Source organism: Pipistrellus kuhlii, unplaced genomic scaffold (assembly GCF_014108245.1).
Source record: "Pipistrellus kuhlii isolate mPipKuh1 unplaced genomic scaffold, mPipKuh1.p scaffold_m20_p_15, whole genome shotgun sequence".
Taxonomy (NCBI): domain Eukaryota; kingdom Metazoa; phylum Chordata; class Mammalia; order Chiroptera; family Vespertilionidae; genus Pipistrellus; species Pipistrellus kuhlii.
The window spans coordinates 8,121,137-8,144,512 of NW_023425460.1; the positions used below are offsets into that span (position 1 = coordinate 8,121,137).

General features: G+C 37.9%; 1 protein-coding gene and 1 pseudogene across 2 annotated transcripts in view; one reads left to right on the forward strand and one right to left on the reverse strand.

Moving 5' to 3' along the window:
- Window positions 1-23,376, reverse strand: part of VCL (vinculin) — a 109,434-nt gene that overhangs the window by 79,403 nt on the left and 6,655 nt on the right. The window lies entirely within an intron of this gene.
- On the forward strand, window positions 2,953-22,087 carry LOC118718972 (annotated as a pseudogene).

The following is a 23,376-nucleotide window of genomic DNA, read 5'->3' on the forward strand; positions in this document are numbered from 1 at the left end:
TGCTCCATGAACAGAGATGTGGGCTGGATTGGTTGGAAATCTCAGGGAGAAACTGGAGGGGTAAAGAGCAGATCACCTTAATCGTGACTGTCAGGAGGCAGTGAAAGGTGGCCGGAGCATCAGTAGGAATAAGACATTTAGACGGAAATAAGGAACATAGGGGTTTGTCTGGACAGTGTGTTTTGGCTGTTGCATGTGGGAGCCATGGTTAGGTTGAGGAACTTGATGGTATTTATAAAAAATCAAAAGAGCGTTTAACATGGCGAGGGCATGGAACTGAGAGTTCAATATTTTGACTTGGGAAATATATTTTTGGTTCCAGTGACCCTGTCTGGAAGAAATAAAACTTATCTGTGCTTTACATCAAAGACTTCCACAAAGTACAGGCCCAAATGAGCTCCACACTACCACAGAAAGCTTTTACTAAAGGGCACTTAACACTTGGTAAGGCAGCTCCTGTGGACCCGTGTCCTTGTACAGCATCTGAGATCCTCAACAAAGAACTTACAGCATTATATTCTTAAGACCATCACGCTGACCTGGGAGGCTCTAGCGCCCTCTAAATACGTAGCACAGGGACAGGCTCCTCTGTGGCTGATTGACTGGGATGTCATCTGTGCATGCAAAATTGAGGTGCTGAGTGAGAGGGAATCAATCTATTGCCACACCCCTCAGAAAAGAAAATTCCTCTGGAACCACATATCCTACCATTTCTTACTGGAAATTCAGCTCTATTACAGTCTTGTGGAAACACCATTAAATATAATCTATGGGTTCATCATTGACTAAAACATCATTATGGGGCACAGGACTGCAATATCTAAGAAGGTTTTGCCTACCCAACACCATGAAGGTTTATTCCTAGGTTTTATTCTAAGAATTTAATAGTTTTAACTCTTACATTTAAGTCCAAGATCTATTTGGAGTTCATTTTTGCATATGGCATAAGAAAAGGGTTATTTTATTTAAACAGAAGAAAACCAAGCATGTTGACAGCCTGAAGGAAAGAAGTTATGAAATCAGACACTAATTATGAAGCAAGGTTCCTGAAAAGGCAGGGACAGGATCTGGAGAGCAGGTAGAGAGACTAACCTTAATCAGGAGAAAGACCACCTCTTCTCAGAGACAAGAGGGACAGTGAGGAAAATGAATGGAGACAGGGATGCATCTGTAACTGCAAAGTCTATAAACTATGTCTCTTTCATAGGAACTTACAAGGTATGTTAGTACTTTTATGGATCTAAGATAACCTGCAGTCAGGAAATCTATTTCATTTTGCTTAATCCACCATTTTCTAAATACACTTGACCCAGAATTCTTAATTTCTTAACAACTATTAACCTATGATGAAATTTGGATTTGTACAACATACGTAGGAAAACAGTGATCTAGGCCAGGAATTGGAAACTTGGCTTTTGTGCAGAATTTGGGTCAAGGGTGGTTTTTGTTTGGTCTCCGTCCACACACGCCCCCCCCCCCATTTTTTTTTTTTAAATAAAAAAATTTCACAGAGATCCAAATTCCTGACATATCTTGAAATAGCAAGAGATTCGGCCACACTAGATCTGCATTCCAACAAGGAAACAATTGGCTGGGACCCAAATGTCCCATAGGGGGAATTCAGGGTGGGACAAAAGTAGATGTACAGTTGTTCATAGGGAAAATAATACAATAAATAATAATATCAGATAAACGCTGTCCTGAGTACTCACAACTGTACACCTTCTTTCGCCGCACCCTGCATACTCTCTGCAGCACTCCCTACAATCTTCACATCCAGATCTTGTCACTCACTGGTGTCGCTGCCAGTCCCTGTGGGTGTCTGGGTATCACTCCTGCACGAGGCCACCCTCTCGGTGCTTATGCAGAATGGAAAGTTCCTGAAGCCTCTCTTCAAAGGCCCTTACCCAACTCCTCTCTAAATGTTTCCTCCTATAAAAGTGCTCTTCTTGTGAGAACTATGAGAAAGATGTAGAAGCATTTATGCCAGGAATGACAAAATGGCAGCGCATGGAACAAGTGCCCATATCTATTTTGTTTGACCTGTATAGTATATTTTTTCACTAATTTTTTAATGTTCTTATTGATTTGAGAAAGAGATAGCGGAAGAGAGAGGTAGAAACATCAACGAGAGAGAAACATCAATTGGCTACCTCCTGCATGCCCCCACTAGGGACTGAGCCCGCAACCCCGGCCGGCATTCCTGACCAGGAATCGAACCAGCCACCTCTCAGCACCTGGAATGACACTCAGCAAACTGACTGCCACCCGCCTCCCACCACTCCTTTACTGGCCAGAGTTGCACAGTATTTTTTTTTTTTAATGGAAAAATTCACGTTAAAAAAAAATAAAAATTTCCAGATTTTAATGAGTATCAGGATGATCTAATAACATTAGGCCTTGTTCCACATGACAATATGCTGGAGATAGTAGCATTTTTCTTCAATCAGGGCTTGCATTTTTCCATTTTCCACAGTCTCTACCACTCCCCAATGTCCTACAATGGGCCTGAACCACTTATTAGCTATTTGGCTCTGCAGGTATCTGAGTCTATGCCACCTGATTTAACAAAAGGGTTCAGTCTTAATTAGCACATTACATTAGGCAAGTTCCCTAATATCTTGAGTGTCAATTTTACTATGTCTCAGCTATTTCACTAATTAAAAATAATTTCACATCCCACTCTCCCCTAAACATATTGAAAAAATAACTAGAAGAAAATACAACATGGAAAATAGAATTTCAGATTTTTTTTCCTCTTCTTAATCCTTTCCTGTACTTTCCAGAATCTTAAAAGAAATACGTACACATTGCCTTCATAGTCAGGAAAATACAGATAAGATATATATATAATGTATCAACAATATGCTTGGTAAATAATACATAAAGTAATAAAACACCACCAGTGCCTAAAATGCTCAAATTTTGACCAACTGCCAAAACTTAATCGAAATGTACAACAATGTGGACACAATCAAATGGGCCGAACAGCAGATGAACCATGTCGGTGACAAATTTTAATGCCAAGTAAGCTCATTTGATGCAACATACTTTCCTTAGAACAAGCATTTAACTGCTTGGGCAGCAGCTGTTTATCCTAACTCAACATGGGATGGAGTGTACCAATTAAAAGTAGATAAATGTTATCAGAGCAGCCTTGCTCACCAGATCCCTGTTTATGAAGATAGTTGGGCAGGCCTCCAATTTGCAAATATTCATTCTCTCCCTCAACTGGGGATTCTTCTGTAGACTTCACAGCCTGTACCTACACTTGTGCTAGGAATGGCCACCAATTTAACAACAAAGCAGGTCATCAACACAGGGAACTGAATCTCCACCACTCACTTTCTCCCCAACTCTCCCCAATGGAGCACAAGGTATGGCTCAGAGAATTCCATTGCACAGAGAATTTAAGAGTGAAAAAGAATTTGGTGATCGAATCCCAATTCTTCACTTTGGAAATGAGGCTCAGAGAGGTTATTACTCTAAGAAAGCTGCAGAACTTGCATTTTAATCCAAGCCTCTTGACTCTCCTTCCTGTGTTTTCAGGTATACTTGCTAACTTGCAAGCGATACATTATTAAATGACAAATAGTCCTACATTTGTGTACAGTATATCAAACCCTAAAGTGATTTCCATTTTGGTTTCAAACATACATAAGAAAATGCTGCATAAAAGATCATATATCCCCAGTTTTCATGCTTGAGTTCTGCTTCAGTGACAGGAACTCAAGTAATAATTATGGAGAAATAATTAAGGAACTGTTTTTCATTCAATCTCCTTTCCTTTTTTTACCTTTTTGTTGTTGTTGTTGTTGTTATTAAAAAGATTACTTAAAAGGAACTCAATTTTAGTTCCACTAGTTCCATAATTAAATAACTATTGCATAATCATAAATACTGGTGGAGATTAAAAAATTATTACATGATCAGAATCTCTCTCTCTCTCTCTCTCTCTCTCTCTCTTTTTTTTTTTTTTTTTTCATCTTGAGAGTTCGTTTATTAAAGCTGGCTATAGTGAAACAGAGGAAGGGCTTAGAATAGAAGAAGCAACAGGAGAGAGCCCAGGCAGTGCTGTTTGGCTCTCTAGAAACATTATAGGAAAGAGGTGAGCCACATGGGGCTGTGCTGACTCACTGAGAAGTCAGAGTGACAGAAGTGAGCCAAGGTGGGGCTGCTGTGAGCCCAATGAAAAGTCAAAGAATAGGGGTCTTTGGAGACAAGTTCAGGGGGTTAGCACAGGACGAGCTGCCACTGCCTGCTGCTTCCCTGGTTGCAAGTTTTGTGGGGACTCTTAAGAGTTTAGGAGAAAGAAAGTTCACACCCCCTCCCAAAAAAAAAAAGGAAGAAAGGCATGAGCTAGAAAGAGTGGCCTGAATGTAATCTTTAGTAGATGCTTCAGGTAGAGAATAACTTCCTTAGGTGTAGTGTCTGAACTACTAATATTTTTTCCCTAGGGACTAGTGCATAAGAAATGCTCAGAAAATAAGTGCCAACTGAAATAAGTAAAATGATAAAGATAATAAAATAATTTAACATTTAATTCTACCTTTTTCATATCTGCCCACATATACTCTTTAAATACTCCATTCTTATTCTTTCTTTTTTTACTTTTAGTATGTTTTTATTGATTTCAGAAAGGAAGGGAGAGGGAGAAAGAGAATAATTGATTGGCTGCCTCCTGTATGCCCCCAACTGGGGATTGAGCCTGCAACCCAGGCGTGTGCCCTGACCAGGAATCAAATCATGACCTCCTGGTTCATAGGTTAACACTCAACCACTGAGCCATGCCAGCCAGACCATTCTTATTTTTTGTATTCTTGCACAATTAACTAAAAAGACCTTCATTCTTTCATTTTCATTCTTTCTTTGTACAGCTATACACAAATCCTTTATAACTCTATTAAGGCTAATAGCTGGGCTCCCACAGGCTTTTTGTAAAATCATAAATAAAAACATGGGAATAAAAGAGAGCTAAATATTGTCAGGGGAAATTAGGTCAACTTTTCCACCTGTCCTCTCTGTCTCATACATGATATAAGGAAATAATGCATGCGAATGTGCTTGACACACCATCAAAGTGTTATCAAATACCATAAATGTTTAGTCCTTCAGAGTATCCCAAAGGCTCCACCAGCCTCAAAACAGTTTCCATCTTCTTTCTCATTGTCCTCTAATCAAGTCTGCTTTTCTCAAAGTATTATCATTCCATGGAATTTAAAATTTACTCTTTTTTTTTTTCTGTTTCTCTGCTAGAATTTTTTTTTTCTGTTTCTAATAGCTAGAATTGCAAACACACTTTCTCCTAACAGCCTTAATTCACAATGCACTGATTTTCAATTACAACGTGGCTTTTGCCTGAGTATGTAACCACCATTTGTAACATTGTCCCTATAGAAAAAAAATAATTCTAAACCAATTTGTAAATGAAATTTAAAAAGCAACCCATTTTTATCTTAGGATAACTGGGACCTAAATCCTGTTCTAGAAGGTACCATGAGTATTGGGAAAAGAAGTGAGGCTTTGAAATGAATGTCTCTGCTATTACAAACTCTATGTCCTTGGGCAAATAAATCTCTTTGAGACTCAGTTTCCTTATCAGTAAAATGGGAAAAGTACTAGCAAAATCTCTCCCAGAGCTAAAGGATGTAATGCATATGTAAATCACCTAAAACTAAGCCAGGAAGATAGCTAAATAACAGTTCCTTTTTCTTTCTCTCTGCATTGCAATGCATTGAGTCATTTGCGACTTTCCACTTCCTCCTTTTAAAAAATGTGGTTTGGTCTTTTGTTTGATTTTGAGCATTGGCTGTACATCAGGAGCTTTTCATTATCTCATTAAATCCTTGTAACAATCCTAGGAAGTAGGTACCATTACTATCTCATTTTAAAAAAATATATTTTTTTTTTAATTGATTTTTTACAGGGAGGAAGAAAGAGGGATAGAGAGTTAGAAACATCGATGAGAGAGGATCATCGATCAGCTGCCTCTTGCACACTCCCTAACTGGGGAAGTGCCCGCAACCAAGGTACATGCCCTTGACAGGAATTGAACCTGGAACCTTTCAGCCAGCAGGCTGACGCTCTATCCTAGGGGTGTCGAACTCAATCAGAGAAGGGGCAAAATCTAAAATCCAGCCTAAATCGCAGGCCAAATGGTTTACTGAACAGTCATAAACTGTCATTGTGATGGAAACGCAGCGGAGTGCAGTGATGACAGCACGGTGCGGGCCACATTGCAAGGCCTGGCGGGACGGATTTGGCCCGCGGGCCTTGTGTTTGACACATGTGCTCTATCCACTGAACCAAACCGGTTTCGGCCATTACTATCTCATTTTACCGAAGAACAGTGGCACAGAGAGATTAACTGATTTGCCTAAATTCACTCACCTTGTGGTGTCATCTTCAACACACAAGTATGTTCTAATCCTACACCACTTTGCTGTATCTTTTTTTTTTAATGAGGGAGAGGGATTCAATGATGCCTAAAGATCTGTGCTAAAATATTATGTGATCCTAACAATCAATGGGAATTGCCAGGTGGCAAGAAGGAAAAGAAAAAGTTCAAGCTCACAAAAGGCAAATACAAACCACCAGCTTACAGTCTAACCAGCTGACATCCAATAGTTCTGGTTTTCCTTCCCTGGAACTGGAAGATGTCCAGTCAGTATCAGAGAACCTCACTGGGGCTTTAGGCACTTCAGTTCCTTAACTGTTTCTGGTTAGGGATGGTCAACTAAGTCAAACTGGCCACGACTGGCAATTTAGCTTTTAACATCCAACCAGGACTGATCAACAATGTAACTTTTGTTTTCTTTTTTTTAATAGGTGTGGTCAAAACTTGAAGTAGTAACCCAATGGCAAAAGTCTCTAAGTGTTGTTACTAATGTTTAGAGCATCCTGCTTACTATTGAAAGGTTATTCAGCATAGTAACTATAATTTGGCTCCAGGCTGTAAATGGATACTCTAACCCATTAAGTTAGGGCTATTAGCAAAATCAAACACATTTCTTATAAGCAACCAGAAATTGAAATTCAATGGTCTGTAATATTAACCTGTCAAATGATTAAGACTGCCAATTATGCTCATAGATTAAAAGAAAGAGAGAGAGAGAGAGAGAGAGAGAGAGAGAGAGAGAGAGAGAGAGAGAGAGAGAGAGAGAGAGGAAACCTCTTGTTCTATGATACCTATATGAAATAAGACCTAAAAATTTTGCCTTAGGTTAGGCTTTTCTTAATGTTTTTACCTTTCTTCTCAATTACTGCAAAAGCAGTTCAGTGTGTCTACATATGAGCTGAGTGCAGACTCAGTTTCAAACTTGCTGAAAAGAGAAATAAGAGGACAGCTGCAGTATATTCAGCTGGCCGAGATATACGGGGGAAGGAGGGGGAGGGGGTGGTTTCCAACCATCCCCAGCAATATCAGTTGTGTATGTGCCTTTTACAGGCTATATTTCATCACTGCTCTTCATGTAACATTGATTAGACACAAGTTGGTATAATCAGGAGAAAGACTTAGAAATGTAAGTTTATTTCCCTTTTTTTTCCAATCCTGCAGCCTAGATGTTGAACAATGGCCACAGACAACTAAACCATTAATCAATTCTGGCTCTACCATGTTAGATAACTGATTCCCAGTTGGGTAAAAAGAAGAAACAGAATTAATCATAATTGAAGGAATTACTAGAGAATCCATTCATTTATCTAGTTTTTTGTTGGTTCGTTTTATTTTTAAGGAAAGTATTAAAGCCCTAGCTGGTTTGGCTCAGTGGATAGTGCATTGGCTTGCGGACTGAAGGGTCCTGGATTCGATTCCAGTCAAGGGCACATGGTTTGGTTGCAGGCTCGATCCCCAGTAGGGGACATGCAGAAGGCAGCCAATCAATGATTCTCTCTCATCATTGATGTTTCTATCTATCTTTCTCTCTCCCTTCCTCTCTGAAATCAATCAAAATATTTTGTTAAAAAAAAAATAAAATATAAATATAAATATAAATATAAATATAAATATAAATATAAATATATATATATATATATATATATATATATATATATATATATATATGCCTAAGCAACTGGTCCACCATTAGCTATGATGCACACTGACCTCCAGTGGGCAGATGCTCCTGCTGGGGTCTGGCTGATCGGGACTGGGCTAGATGGGCCAGGCATGCCCTGGAGCCCTCCGATGGCCCCTCCCTGGCTGACCAACCTCTTGTGTCCCTTCTTGGCCCCAATTGTGCACTGGTGGGGTCCCTTGACCTGGCCTGTGCCCTCTCACAATCTGGGACCCCTTGGGTGATGTTGGAGAGCTGGTTTCAGCCTGATCCCCAATGCCAGACCGAGGGACCCCACTGGTGCATGAATCTGTGCATCAGGCCTCTAGTAAATAAATAAAGTATTAAAGACAATGCTGGCAAAGCACCTAAACACTGTATCTTCACTCCTTACTAAATATCAAGTTAAATCCTAATAGTTCATTATAGAGCACCACAGGCTATGGTTCATAAAGGGAAACAGTTCTAAACTTAGAGCTTATATGGAGAGAATCCCTCCATATAACAGCAGAGAATCCCTGGAGACTGAGAGAGAATGTGGAAGATTTTCATTGTTGAATTTGATTTTAAAGTGTGAATTCCTACCTAAGAAGGCAAGTTTCTATAAGCCTAGTAATAAATATAGTAAAGACTTAAATAATCACCACACAATTAGGTAATCCTCCTTAGGATCAATCCAAGTTCTCTCTCCAGGATGTACATACTTCATCAATTGCTAGGTGGGTATGGTATGGGTAAACTCCCTATGAATTCTTCTATATAGCTGATCACACAAAAAATGTTACTCAGTGGTATTGTATTTTTATTTCTCTTTCTTTTTTAATATAAGAGAAATAAACTACAGGCATGTCCTGTATTCTGACATCTTTAGATGAACTCATTCTTTAAATTATGTCCTGAGAATTCTGTGTGGAAGGCCATGCTCAGGTGACACTTCTTCAGGTGACACTAAGATGCACAGTTAGGAAGTTTACAGCCTGGAGTACATTCAGGGCTACATATATGATTCTGATAAGTGCCAATAGGGAGGTAAAGCAGCACTAGTGAGGGTTGGTGGACAGAGAGCTCAACCATTTTGGAGACAAGGGGAGTCTTTAATATTTGAGCTGAGCCTTAAATCCTGGATAAAATTTCTGATAGGAAGAAGGCATCTTATAAGAAGGAAATGCAGGATGTGCACAGAAGTAAGGCAGACTAGAATTCATGAAACGTCAAACAATCTCATTGGGCTTTGTGGGAAGGGCTATATGATAAGGTAGGACCAGCAATGAATTCTGATTTGGGCTTTTCCATTGCCAAAGAAGGAGAATGTCTGAGAATACATTTTCTCATTTTTTAAATGACAGGGTTGGATCAGAACATCACTGAGGTCTATTTCCAATTTTATAAATGTATGCTTCTAGGTCCAGGGTTGGAAACTTTTTCTATAAAAGGGAAAACAGTAAATATTTTAGGCTTTGTAGGCCATACAATCTGTCACAACTTCTCAACACTACTGTAGTGTGAAAGAAGCCATAGAAAATATGTAAATGAAAGGGCATGGCTGTGTTCCAATAAAGATTTATTTATGCATATTGAAACTTTAATTTTATATCATTTCATGTGTCACAAAATACTATTCCTTTGATTTTTTCCAAACACTTAAAAGTAAAAACACTATTCTTAGCTCCTAGGCATTACAAAATTTGGCTTACAAGGTGTAGTCTGCTGATGTCTCCACTCCATGGAGAAATAAGAACAGAAAGATGATAGAATTTGATAGCCCTCAAGAGCTAGGATAAGATAGACAATAAAATAATAACATACTATAATTATGTATAATAAGTATCATGACAATGGCAATCATATTACAATACTTAAATGTATCAAAGTAACATAACTTATATTTATACAATATTACATGTAAAATATATTCATTATATGGATTTTTTTTAATATATTTTATTGATTTTTAGAGAGGAAGGAAGAGGGATAGAGAGCTAGAAATGTCGATGAGAGAGAAACATTGACCAGCAGCCTCCTGCACACTCCCCACCGGGGATGCACCCGCAGCCAACATACATGCCCCTGACAGGAATCGAACCCGGGACCCTTCAGTCTGCAGGCCGACGCTCCATCCACTGAGCCAAACCGGTTTCGGCTCAATATATGGAATTTAGATTAATTCAGAAGACAATAGGAGATGGTACAGGTTTTTGAGCAAGAAAATGTTGAGATCAGAGCTGTACTTAGAAGATTTTACTTGGCAGCAGTGAATGGGAGTGAGGGATAATATTAAAGCCTAATCTAATCTAGTAGCTTTAAGGAAGGAGAAGAAAGAATACATGGAAGGAAAGATCAACAGAACACAACTTATAAATGATAAAAGGTTTATTTATCTGGCAAACATAATTTTTAAAAAGTCCATTTCCAGACAAGAAGGGGGGGCAGGTGATTTTATAATACATCCCCATTTCTCAGTGCTGTCAGTACAGTATATGACCTCAGTAGACTAATTGAGGAATTTGCCTTTTTATGGAAATTTTAGAACAAGCAGCCCAGGATGGAGCTTCCAGTTCTAAAAGAAGAGTTTTCTGGTATATATGTAGCATTCATTATATTGGTTTTAGAGATGCAATAAAAGGGACAGTTTTAGAGATGATGTTTATTTATTTATGGCTCCTTTTACCCCAGAGAATTTTCAGCAGCCTTTTCAAATTATGAAAGAGTATTTATTGGTATACATAGATATATCATTGCCCTCAGAATTTTAAAATAACTCTGCTGACTGTGACTCAGAATTTATATCCATCTTTTCTTGCTCTAACAAAGAGAAAAACTGCAGTGCTGCAAATACAACTGATTCAACATCGCTATCTCTATCAAGTGCAAGTAACTTACTCTATGGGAGCACAGCATGCCTTCCAAAACTCAAATTTGGAAACTGGCTGGGGTCAGAGGAAGGAGAGGTACAAAAAGACATACACACAAGTAGCTCTAATTCATGATAATATCTCCTAAGAAATATAGTCAAGCCTCATGGAAGCGCAGCACAGGGAGAGATGAATTGCACCTGAGCAGCCTGGAAAGAGCTTCATTGAGAAGATGACATAAGCACTGGTCCCATTTTAACAAAAGAGGACGGGTAATTCCAGGCTACGAGAACAGTGAAAATAATATCAACAAAAGGATGTGGAGAAATACTGGACTTATCTTTTCTACTTAAAAAGTAGTACATGTTGGCCGGCTAATGTGGCTCAGTGGTTGAGCATTTACCTATGAACCAGGAGGTCACAGTTTTATTCCCGGTCAGGGCACATGCCAGGGTTATGGGCTCAATCCCCAGAAGGGGGAGTGAAGCAGGCCATTCTCATCATTGATGTTTCTCTCTCTCCCCTCCTCTCTTAAATCAATGAGAATATATTTTAAAAATAAAAAAGTAGTACATGTTCATGGGGATGGGGGGATGAATTGTGGCAAGAAAAAAAAATTTAACCTGAAATCCCACCACTCAACCCCACTGCATTTTAGTTTATGCTCATAAACTAAACATATGAGACAATATAAAATGGGATCATTCTAAACATCCCCCTGCTGTTTTTGCATAACGTCTTAATGGTACAGATAACTGTTCATTCCAGCTTGGAATACATATTGGAATGATTAAAAAACACTGACATACCTGAGTTCAAGGACAAGTATAGCCCTTCCTTATAGACCTTCCTTCGAACTCCTGCTTCAACTTGCTACTTTTTTTTTTTTTTCCTGTTTTCTTCCAAGATCTTAATCGGTAGATCCATACTACTAGCCACTTCATTCCATTGTTCTTTCTTCCACATGAAATAAAAAAGGTATGGGTATGACTTGTTTAACATACAACTTTCAAGAACATCATTGCTGACATCTTTTAGATCTCATACAGATTCTAGGTCTTCTGCCCTGCATGTAAAAGTGAGTTTGTTTACATAATTAAAATACTTAAGCAAACTGGAAGAGCTGAAGAAATTACCAAATAAAAAATATAAATTGTTAAAGAGACATGAGAGAGAGAGAGAAAGTCCAACATTTTTCTGAGTTGCAAAGCGAGTGAGAAAAAAAAAATGAGGGATGAGTCAAAAATTCAAAGAGATAATGGCTAAAATTTTCTAGGATTGAAAAAAAAAAGTCAACTCTCAAAATCAAGGAGCCCAAAAAAATCTCAAGGCAGATAAATAATGTCTTTAAAACCCCAGGGTGAAAAGCCATAATCTACAGGAAAACAACAATTAGACTGATGGCTAATTTAAATGCAGAAACACTGAAACAATATCTTCAAAGTGTTAGAAAAATAATTGGCATCAGCCTAGATTTATATATCCAATGAAATTACCAAAAAAGGGGGGAAATGAAGATATGTTTAGGCAAATAAAACTTAGTGTGTACCCTCCAATGATCCACTAAAGATACTAATGAAGAAAGGAAATGTACCAAGAAGGAAGGTCATTTCTCTTACATCTCAAAGAAGAAATAATCAAGACAAAAGTGAAATCTTGAACAAACATATACACTGAGTGGCCAGATCATTATGATCTCTGAACGCATAATAATCTGGCCACTCAGAATATATTCTGAGTGGCCAGATTATTATATATATGGTGCCCAGTGCATGAATTTGTGCATGGGTGGGGTCCAGCCAACCTGGCCAGGGGGAGGGGACATGGGCAACCTGCCTGCTGGTTGAACTCCTGCTAGAGGGGACAATTTGCATATTAGCCCTTTATTATATAGAATATACACTGAGTGGCCAGATTATTATGCTTTCAGAGATCATAATAATCTGTCCATTCAGTGTATAAGGGGACAATGAATTAGAAATATTTTACAATCTTTGTATTACTGGGGAGGACAATAAAGATGCTAATTTATTGAAGACTTTGAAGAAAAATACGCATGTTAAAAATTTCCAGAAAACCACTAAAAGGCTCCTAATAATAGGTATACCTTCCAAACTAGTAGGTACAGTCACCTGACCATTATGTTCAACTCTATTACTCCTATCATGTAGATAGCACACATGAAAGCGATTCTAGCCCTCCTACAGGTAAGAGATACTAAAGCTCATCCAGGATCTGGCATAGCATCTAGTTGTTAGATACTTGTTCAATTAATTTGGCTGTTCCAGAATAAGATGAATTCTATTTCACAAATGCATCATACTTCTCAACTCTACCTGAAAGACTGATTTCATCTTATTATTACTAGTGAGGGGTGTGACCACCCCTTCAGTTTTCTGTTATTGTTTTGTTTGTTTGTGGGGGGGGGGGTTGTTGTTGTTGTTTTTTCATTTTTAGAAAATAGAGCAATGAATGCTTAGGGTAAAATCCCAAATCCCAAGTCCCCAATTCTTACTTCTAAATCGAGGAGGGGGTGGGAGGGAAATACACTTTTGTGCCAAACAAAGGCATTATCAATAAAGAATTAAATGTCTTATTTTGATCATGAGAAACTGGCAACCAAAGGCTCAGGCACCCAATCTGTGAGTGATATTTTCCCTGCAGTTGGTAAAACTGTATATTCCACAACATATGGAATCCTGCTGAAAGCTTTCACTGGCACTTTGCCTTGTTGAATAAAAGAAGTTATGCTTAGACATTTTTTTAAAAATCAACACTGTCTTTTCGTTAGACTAACATTTAAAATATGGCTTAAAATCATGGGGAAAATATTATTATGTCTAACACTGATTGAGCTCTTTATTGTGTCAGGCATGGTTCTAAACATTTTTAGAAACTCATTAATCCTCACAATAATAAACTATGAGTCAGGTACTATGACTCATTTTGTGCTACAGAGGAGGACCGTGAGAAATAGAGATTGAATAATTTCCCCAATGTTACATTTACATAGCTTGCAGATGTGGAGCAGCGATGGGATTTGAACCCAAGGAGTTTAGCTCTACAGTCTTTATTCTTAACCATTACATTCTACTGCTTCCCAAAAGCCTTGTCATGTTTGTAGGCTAATTTACTTTGTATCTATATGTGAAGTCCGACTTTGTTATTTGATAACTCACACTAGATGCATTTTGCCCAAGTTGGCTATTCCACTTATTTGCAAAGGATCAAAATGAATAGAGAATTCCAAATCCACATATTTTTATTTATACTTACATACTATGCATAATACTGCATTGAGAATATTATTTCAACCTGTACCCTAGGACTCCACCTAGAATTTATTCATTCAGCAAACATGAATTGAATAGTCCTACTGCAGGCAATGCCCTGTGCTAAGCAATGATTTATAGCTACTTTCCTAATGGGCAATTAGATTTCATCAAAATTATCTACAGCATGACAGATACTTTTCCAAATAAGCATAAAATAGTTTTCAGTAGGGAAGCAGCAAATGGTCTTCCCATTTATTCATTCAACAAATATTCCTCAAAACTCCGCTATGTGCCAAGCATTTGATGGGTGCTGAAAATTCAGGGGCAAACACAGCCGAACCAATATATGTCCCTGGGGCTCTGATGGGAAGAAAGATGTCAAGTAACAATCATGCAATTAATTACTAACAACCGTGATAGGCACAATTAAAACATTTATAAAAAAACATATAATAGAGCGAACTCTCTTAGTTTTGGAGTTTGAGTCAGGGAGGTGTCCCTGGAAAATTGATATTTAATATGAAAGGAGAGGGTGAGTAGAAATTATCCAAGTAAATAAGTACAGAAAAGTAATTCAGGCAGAGGGAATAGCATATGTGAAGGCCCACAAGAAGCTCTGTGCTTTGGAGGAAATGAAACGCCCCCTTTCCCCACCCTACCCCATGCCTACTCCTGTGTGCCTGGAGTACCACAGGAAGAGGGCAGCTGAGGCCAATCCTCGAAGGTTTTTTTCCTAACTACGGGGCCCACCACTTGCTCACTCTGTTGCTAACCCACTCACATTTTCTCCATGGCTCCAAGGAATAAAAACTGCATTTACAGTACTCATATACAACCCTTTAAAATGAATAATTTAGCCCAACTGGTGTAGCTTAGTAGTTGAGTGTTGACCTATGAACCAGGAGGTCAGGGTTCAATTCCTGGTCAGGGCACCTGCCTGGGTTGCAGGAGGGTGTGCAGGAGGCAGCCAATCAATGATTCCTCTCATCATTGATGTTTCCATCTCTCTCTTTCTTTTCTATCCTCTCTGAAATCAATAAAAAAGAATGTTACAATAAATAAGTAAATAAAATAAAATGAATAATTTAGCCCTAACCAGTGTGGCTCAGAGGGTTGGTCGGGTGTCATGCTATGCACCAAAAGGTTGCTGGCTTGATTCCTTCATCAGGGGCACATGCCCAGATTGGGGCTCAATCCCCAGTAGGGGTCATGCAGGAGGCAGCCGATCAAGATTTTGCTCTCACAAACATTTCTCTCTTTCTCCCTTCTCCTTCCCTCTCTTTCTAAAAAATAAAAAAATAAAAAAATAAAAAATATTCTTTATAAAGTAAAATAAAATGAATAATTTAAATTCTGCAATGATTCCATTGGTGGAGAGGATATCAATAATATAAATCATTGTAAGATTATAAATTTCATCTGTATTTTAACAACTTGAGGCCAGAGATGATATTTTATATACCTTACTATCAATCTAGATATGTGCATAGCTAAAGTCTAATATCTAATGTTACAATTTGAGGAGAAAAGATGTAGGGTGAGAATTTACATGCTACTTGCCCAGATATTTTTCTAATTAAGATTTATTAACCCATTCATATATCCTTATAGACTTCACTGGTATGAATAAAAACTTGTTATCCACTTGACAAATAAAAGGTGAGCCAATTCTGCAGGGATGAGGACAGAGAGATGGCTGGAAATATAGGCAAGCTAAATAGAGGTCCCTCACTCCTCAACTCTAAAAACAAGTGTGCCATTGCTCTTTCTCTTTCTTCACAGAAAGCTTACTTGTGGGAACAAGTTAAGTTTATTTCTAAAGAAGGAATGACTTTGACTTGGATTATGGCCAGTTGCAATAAAATTCAGCCACTTTTCCCTTAAAACTAATTCAACTGAAAATCTTATCAGTGGGAAATTCTCTAAGGGCCAAAGACTCTATTTTCTGCAACTTACAATATCTGTAAAACATTTTCAGTTCTAAGATTCACCACCCATCTTCCTCTACACATGCACGGGCGCGCGCACGTGCACACACACACACACACACACACACACACACACACACCACAGTCATATCAATCCAATAAACTGACTTCTGACAGAAGTAACAAAGAATTTTTTGAAATCTAAAAGTCAAAGTATATAACCAACATATTTATGAATCTTTGTTTCTCTTTGTGATTACTTAGACATTTGTATATAGTGACATTTGAGGGCAGGAAAATATAATCATCATGCTTTCTAATGGAGGCAAGATTAGTAGTGAGCTGGCCTCATTGTCATTAAATAGCTAAAGACTAGCTGATTAGGCAAGTATCAAAACACAACACACCTGTGGAAGGGATACCATGAGCACAGTACCAGAAACATCAAGAACAATATAACCCAGTCCTTGCCTTCCAGAAACCAAGTCAGAGGGAGACACCCTAGGGGAGTAGGGAATGAGGAGAAAGAAAAACCATAATCAAGTCAGTCATTCCCAAACTGTTGATCCAGCATATAAAAACACACAATCTATAAGCTCTTACCAAGGAAATGGAAAGAAGGCAATTAATGCCCAACGCCTATGTGTAATTATACAAGTTTCTTTCTTTTATCTATTACATATCATACTCTATCCCTTTGTCTGCACATAATGCACATAAATAGATTTAATCAACTTAAAGAATCAATATCTTTAATAAGTATGTTGAGATTAGAAGGACCTAACCCATTTTGAACTTGTTTCATTCCACACTTAACTAAAATAGCAATTAGCTAAGTGACCATGACTCCCTAAATAGCACATGACAGAGAAAGTCTTAAGGTATTGTAACAGACTGAGTTTTCTCACCTTTCTTTGAATTTTTTTTTTAATATATCTATTTTATTTCAGAAAGGAAGGGAGGAGAGATAGAAACATCAATGATAAGAGAGAATCATTGATTGGCTGCCTTCTGAACACCCTCTACTGGGGATCCAGCCTGCAACCGGGCATGTGCCCTTCACCAGAATTGAACCCAGGACTCTTCAGTCCTCTAGCTGACGCTCTATCCACTGAGCTAAGCTGGCTAGGGCTTCTTTGCAATTCTTGAGCAGGAACATGAATTAAAGAGTTTGGGAGTTTGATGTTCAGTGTGTTTTTTTTAAATTAACTCTTTATTGTTGAAAGTATTTCATATGTCCCTTCTCCCATTGACCCCTTCCAGCCTGGCCCCAACCCCTTCCCCAGGCTCTCACCAGATACCTCATTGTTGTTTTAATTTACATATCTCTGATGAACAGTAATTTTGAGCATTATTTTATATGTCTCTTGGCCATCTGTACACCTGCTTTGGAGAAGTGTCTGGTTAGGTTCTTTGCCCATTTTTTTCATTGGATTGTCTTCTTTTTGTTAAGTTGTATGAGTTTCTTAAACATTTTGGATATTAAATCTTTATCAGATGTATCATTACCAAATATGTTCTCCCATGCAGTGGGCTCCCTTTTTGTTTTGTTGGTTTATTTTGCTGAGCAGAAGCTTTTTAGTTTGATGTAATCCCATTTGTTTATTTTCCCCTTAGTTTCCTTTGTCTTAGCATCGTGGTCAGAAAACTGCGGCTCATGAGCCACATGCAACTCTTTGGCCCCTTGAATGTGGCTCTTCCACAAAATACCACGGCTTGGGTGAGTCTATTTTGAAGAAGTGGCATTAGAAGAAGTTTAAGTTTTAAAAATTTGGCTCTCAAAGGAAATTTCAATCATTGTACTGTTGATATTTGGCTCTGTTGACTAATGAGTTTGCCAACCACTGCCTAAGCAGATGTATCTGTAACATATTGCTAAGAAAGATGTCTGAGATTTTGCTGCTATGGTTTCTTTTAGGATTTCTATGGACTTACCACTTACATTTAAGTCTTTTATCTATTTTGAGTTTATGCTTATGTATGATATAAGTTGGTGATCTAGTTTCATTTTTTTGCATGTATCTGTCCAATTTTCCCAACACCATTTATTAAAAAGACTGTCTTGACTTCATTGTATGTTCTTGCCTCCTTTGTCAAATATTAGTCGAGTGTTATGACTTGGGTCGATTTCTGGGGTCTCTGTTCTGTGCTATTTATCTATATTCTTGTGCCAGTAACAGGCTGTTCTGATTACAGTGGCTTTGTATTATTTTTGGCATTGTGATCCCTCCAACTTAGTTCTTTCTCAAGATTGCTGTGGCTATTCATGGTCTTTCTGGTTCCATATAAATTTTTGGAGTATTTTGTTTTAGGTATGTGAAATATGCTATTGATATTGTAATAGGGATTGCATTGAATCTGTAGATTGTTTTGGGTAGTATAGACATTTTAATAATTCTTATCAATCCATGAACATGGTATATTCTTCCACTTGTTTATATCTTCCTCTATCTCTTTTTTCAATGTCTGTAGTTTTCTAATTATGTCTTTTATCTCCTTGATTATATTTATTCCTAATTATCTTAATTTTTTGTTGCAATGGTAAATGGGATTGTTTAGTTTCTTGTTCTGAGAAGTCATTTTTGGTGTACAAAAATGCCATCAATTCCTGGATGTTAATTTTGTATCCTGCTACATTGCCAAATTCATTTATTAAATTAGTGGTTTTTTTGGTGGGGTCTTTAGCGTTTTCTATGTATAATACAATATCATGTCATCTGTGAATAATGAGTTTTACTTCCTCCTTTTATTTCGACGCCTTTTATTTCTTCATATCTGATGGCTGTGGCTGTGAGTAGTCTTTCCAGTACTCTAGCCCTTCAGCTGCTGACTGTGTGAGCCCAGCCACCCCTTTTGCATCTCTGCACTTCCTACCAGTCTCCATACAATCTCCAGTTTCTGTCCTTGGTTATCCGATTCTCTCCAGGTAGTCTTCCTTGATTTTTCAGTGGTTTTTCTGTATTTTAGTTGTATTTCCAGAGTGGTGAAAGCATACATCCCTGACTTGCTTTTATTATTAGGGGAAATGGTTTTAGTTTTTGCCTATTGAGTATGATGTTCACTGTAGGTTTGTCATATATGGCCTTTATCATGTTGAGGTATGATCCCTCTATTCCCACTTTGCTGAGTTATTTTATCAAATGCTTCTTCTGTCTATTGATATGATCATGTGGTTTTTGTCTTTCAATTTCTTTATGTGATGTATCACGTTTATTGATTTGTAAATATAACAACATTGCATCCCTGGAATAAATCCCATTTGGTCATGGTGTTTGATCTTTTTAATATATTACTGGATCTGACCTGCTAATATTTTATTAAGGATTTTAGCATCTACGTTCATCAGGGATATTGACTGTAATTCTCTTTCCCTGTAGTATCTTTATCTGGTTTTGAAATCAGGATAATGCTAGCCTCATTAAATGATCTTGGAAGTGTTCCTTCCTCTTGGATTTTTTTGGATTAGTTTGAGGACAGGTGTTAGTTTTTCTTTGAATGTTTGGTAAAACTCCCCTGTGAAGCTGTCCAGACCAGGGCTTTAGTTTGCTGGGAGTTTTTTGATTACTGCTTCTATTGCATCAGTTGTTATTGGCCAACTCAGGCTTTCTGATTCTTCCTGATTCAGTTTTGGGAGACTGTATTTTTCTAGGAGTTAGTCCATTTCATCCACGTTGTTGGCATAGTATTTTCTTACAATCCTTTAAATGTCTGTCAGTTGTTATTTCTCCACTTTCATTTCTGATTTTATTTATTTGGGTTCCCTCTTTTTGTTTCTTGATGAGTCTGGCTAATGGTTCATCAATCTTGTTTATCATTTCAAAGAACCAGCTCTTGGTTTCATTGATTTTTGTTTTGTTTTGTCTTATTTTGTTTTTTTAGTCTCTATGTCATTTATTTCTGTTCCAATCTTTATTTCCTTCCTTCTGTTTACTCTGGGCTTTTCTTGTTGTTCTCTTTCTATTTCTTTAAGTTGTAGGGTTAAATACTCTATTGTTTTTTTCTTTTTTTCTTTTTCTTTTTTTTTTTTTTTTTTTTCTTTTTTTTTTGAGGTAGGTCTGTAGTGCTATAAACTTTTGGGCCTATTATTGATAATTTGGGCTCACTGATGTCAGTTGCTGTGTGAGAGATTTTAACAAAGTCTGAAGTCTGAACCAGGACAGGCCATTAATATGCAAAAGCTGCTGCAAGACAAGCAAATGCTGTTTCTGACTGGCCCTGTGTACCCTGTTTGGGGCTATCAGCAATCCATAGCTTGTGCTTCCCTCTCCTGGGACTGGATGCCTTTGGAAAGTATAAGATGTGGACCAGGCTTGTCTTTTCCTAGCCCTGGGCCCAGGATTAGATCAGGCAAAGACTCAAAGCCTCCAGAGACCCTTTACCTGCAGTCTGATTGTTATCAGTCTTTATTGGCTCAGTTTATCCTTTTTTTTTTCTTTCTTCCTTCCTTCCTTCCTTTCTTTCTTTTCACTGATTTTAGAGAAGAATGAAGAGTGAGAGATAGAAACATCAATGATGTGAGAAAATCATTGATCAGCTGCTTTCTGCAAATACCACACTGGGGATCGAGCCTGCAACCTGGGCATGTGCCCTGACTGGGAATCGAACCCTGACCTCCTGGTTCATACATCAATGCTCAACCACTGAGCTATGCTGGCTGGGTAACCACAGGCTATTGACCACATGATGAGGTAAGAGGTCTTCCTACAGGGTGTAGCAACTGTCTTTCCCCCAGGCCAAAACCGCCTGGATAGCAAAGGTCTGTAGGAGAAAGATGTCCTCTGCAGCATGAAGAAATGACTCAGCACAGGAAACAGATGACTGTCCTCTGAGCTCCTACCACAGAGCCTCCAACCTGGGACTCTCCTCACACAGCTCCAATTCACTCTGCCTTCCCTCTGCCAGAGCCCAACGTAAGTGGCTGCACACAAACTTTTGTGTATTGGCCCTGAAAGAGGGTTCCTGCATGTCCAGCCGACTCGCACTGGCAGATAGAAACCCTGATGCTTTTCACAGCCAGATATTATGTGGGCACCTTCCTCAGTTCTGGTGCTCTGGGTTGGGGAGCCCAGCTTGGGATTTAGACCCCAGAGTTCTCAGTTGGGAACCCCTTCACAGCTGAGATATCCCTCTGGACTTCTCAGCTGCTGTCTGTGTGAGCCCAGCCACCCCCTTTGCATCTCCACACTTCCTACCAGTCTCTGTGCATCTCTACTTTCCATTCTTGGTTATCAGGGTTCTCTCCAGGTAGTCTTCAACTGATTTTTCACAGTGGTTTTTCTGTATTTTAGTTTTATTGCCAGTTTGGTCCTGGGAGAGTGTGTTATGCCGCCACCATTTTGAGAGTGTCGGGAGAGATTTAATGGTGAACAAGAATAAAAGTATCTGTATATAGTTAAGTTTGGATTTATATCCAAGGAAACATAGATTGGTTTGGAGAGAAAAGACAAAGAGAGTAAAAGACAAATCAAGTTCAAACACAATGAAAAATACTGAAAAACACTGAGACTGTGACTAAAAATAGATTCTGTAATTTCAACAATGAAAATATAATAGTTTCATAACAAGTAAAATCTTATTTTTTGGAAGACAACATAAAGGCTTAGCATGACAAAAAGTGATTACTAACAATACACTGTTCAATAAAATATTGTATGTTTAGAGGAATCTTTGGACTCACTAAATAGACACCATAAGCAAAGCTCACTCTCTCAAGTTAAAAATATTTTTGGTCAAGAAGTTATCACTGAAATTAAATGGTGACAGACATGTCCAAGAAATATTGCAGAGATTTGATCCCTTTAAAATCTTGTGGAAATGGCAACTAGTGGCCAACGAACAATGTTGGAATGGTGGGAATACAAGAAAACAGTATCATCATGTTATAAGCCTTGTAAAGAATTATGAAGAATGTCTGTGTTCACCAGAGAAGCCAACAGCTTCCACATGTCCCCTCTCCACATCACCTGTTTTATTAAAATATAAAAATCAGGTCAGATAGATTTTCATAGTGAACTTTTTTGTTAAATAAACTTTTATAATAGTCAAAATAAAATACTGTATTATTTTTAGTATCATTGTAATATTAAACACTATAATTATAAAAATATAAATGAACAAAAATTCTCTACATATTGACCTCAACTTCCTTCCTTAATAAACCTTTTGGTAAACTGTTAAGGAGAAACAGGTAAGACAGCCTCACTCTCCAAAACTATCCTCCAATGAAACTGAACAAGTACTAAAATGATAGATAAAACAGAGAAACAGCCACCTAAATTCAAAATTTATATTTTCATATCTATGAGGCCCAATATACCCAAACACATACAGGGTGTCCCCCCCCCAAAAAAAAAAAATGTGTACACACTTTGAATGATTATAAAGTCAGTGTTTATTAACATACAGTTTGTTTTCAAAATTTAAAAAATCTACAAAACAAAATCATTTTTTCATATTTTTATCAATTCCTGTTTTCAAATTGATGACCATTCTGGTCTAGGCACTGCTGATAACTTGAAGCAATGGAACCGTAAACATCAATAATCATTTCATTCGGTGTTTGTGCGCCCTCAATTCATTGACTGTTACCAGTTTTGTACTGTAAACTTTATCTTTTATGTTTCTTCATAAAAAATATTTTAAAAGTCTAATGGCACGTTAGAATAAATTTTCTTTGTTCAAAGCTTACTCTGGCTTCATCCATTATTTCAAATCAGTTAAACCTGAAAAGGAGTGAAAATTGAAATGTGTACACATCTTTCAGGACACCCTATAGTGCAAGAATTCTAGACGGTCTAGAGTACAAGGAAAATGAAAGCCTCCAATGGGAGGTCCTTTCACCAATATATCAACTTCTTCTCTGGGTGGTTCAGAGTCTTCTTACAGATTTGAACTGTACTCCTTAAAGCACGCTCTGGAGTATTTCTACTACATAACACTGAAAGTTTAAAAAGGCCTTACACTTATGTTTTCTTCTAGTTTTGTCTATATACAGGGAAAGGCAGACCTTCAAGATTTAAGGGCAGACCTTCCTGAAAGCAACATGAACTGACAGAACAAGTCCTTCCATTGTTTTAGAGGGAAACCTTGCTAATCTTTGACATTTGCTCATTAAGGACTGCTACTTCTTTCGATACAGATCTAATGCTGGTTTACAATATAAAAATATACCTCGCTGTCATGACCACAACATAAGGCTCAAAGAAAGGCTGGGCCCACATCAGCAAGAAAGCTAAAAAACCAGATCAACTTCATGCCATGGGGT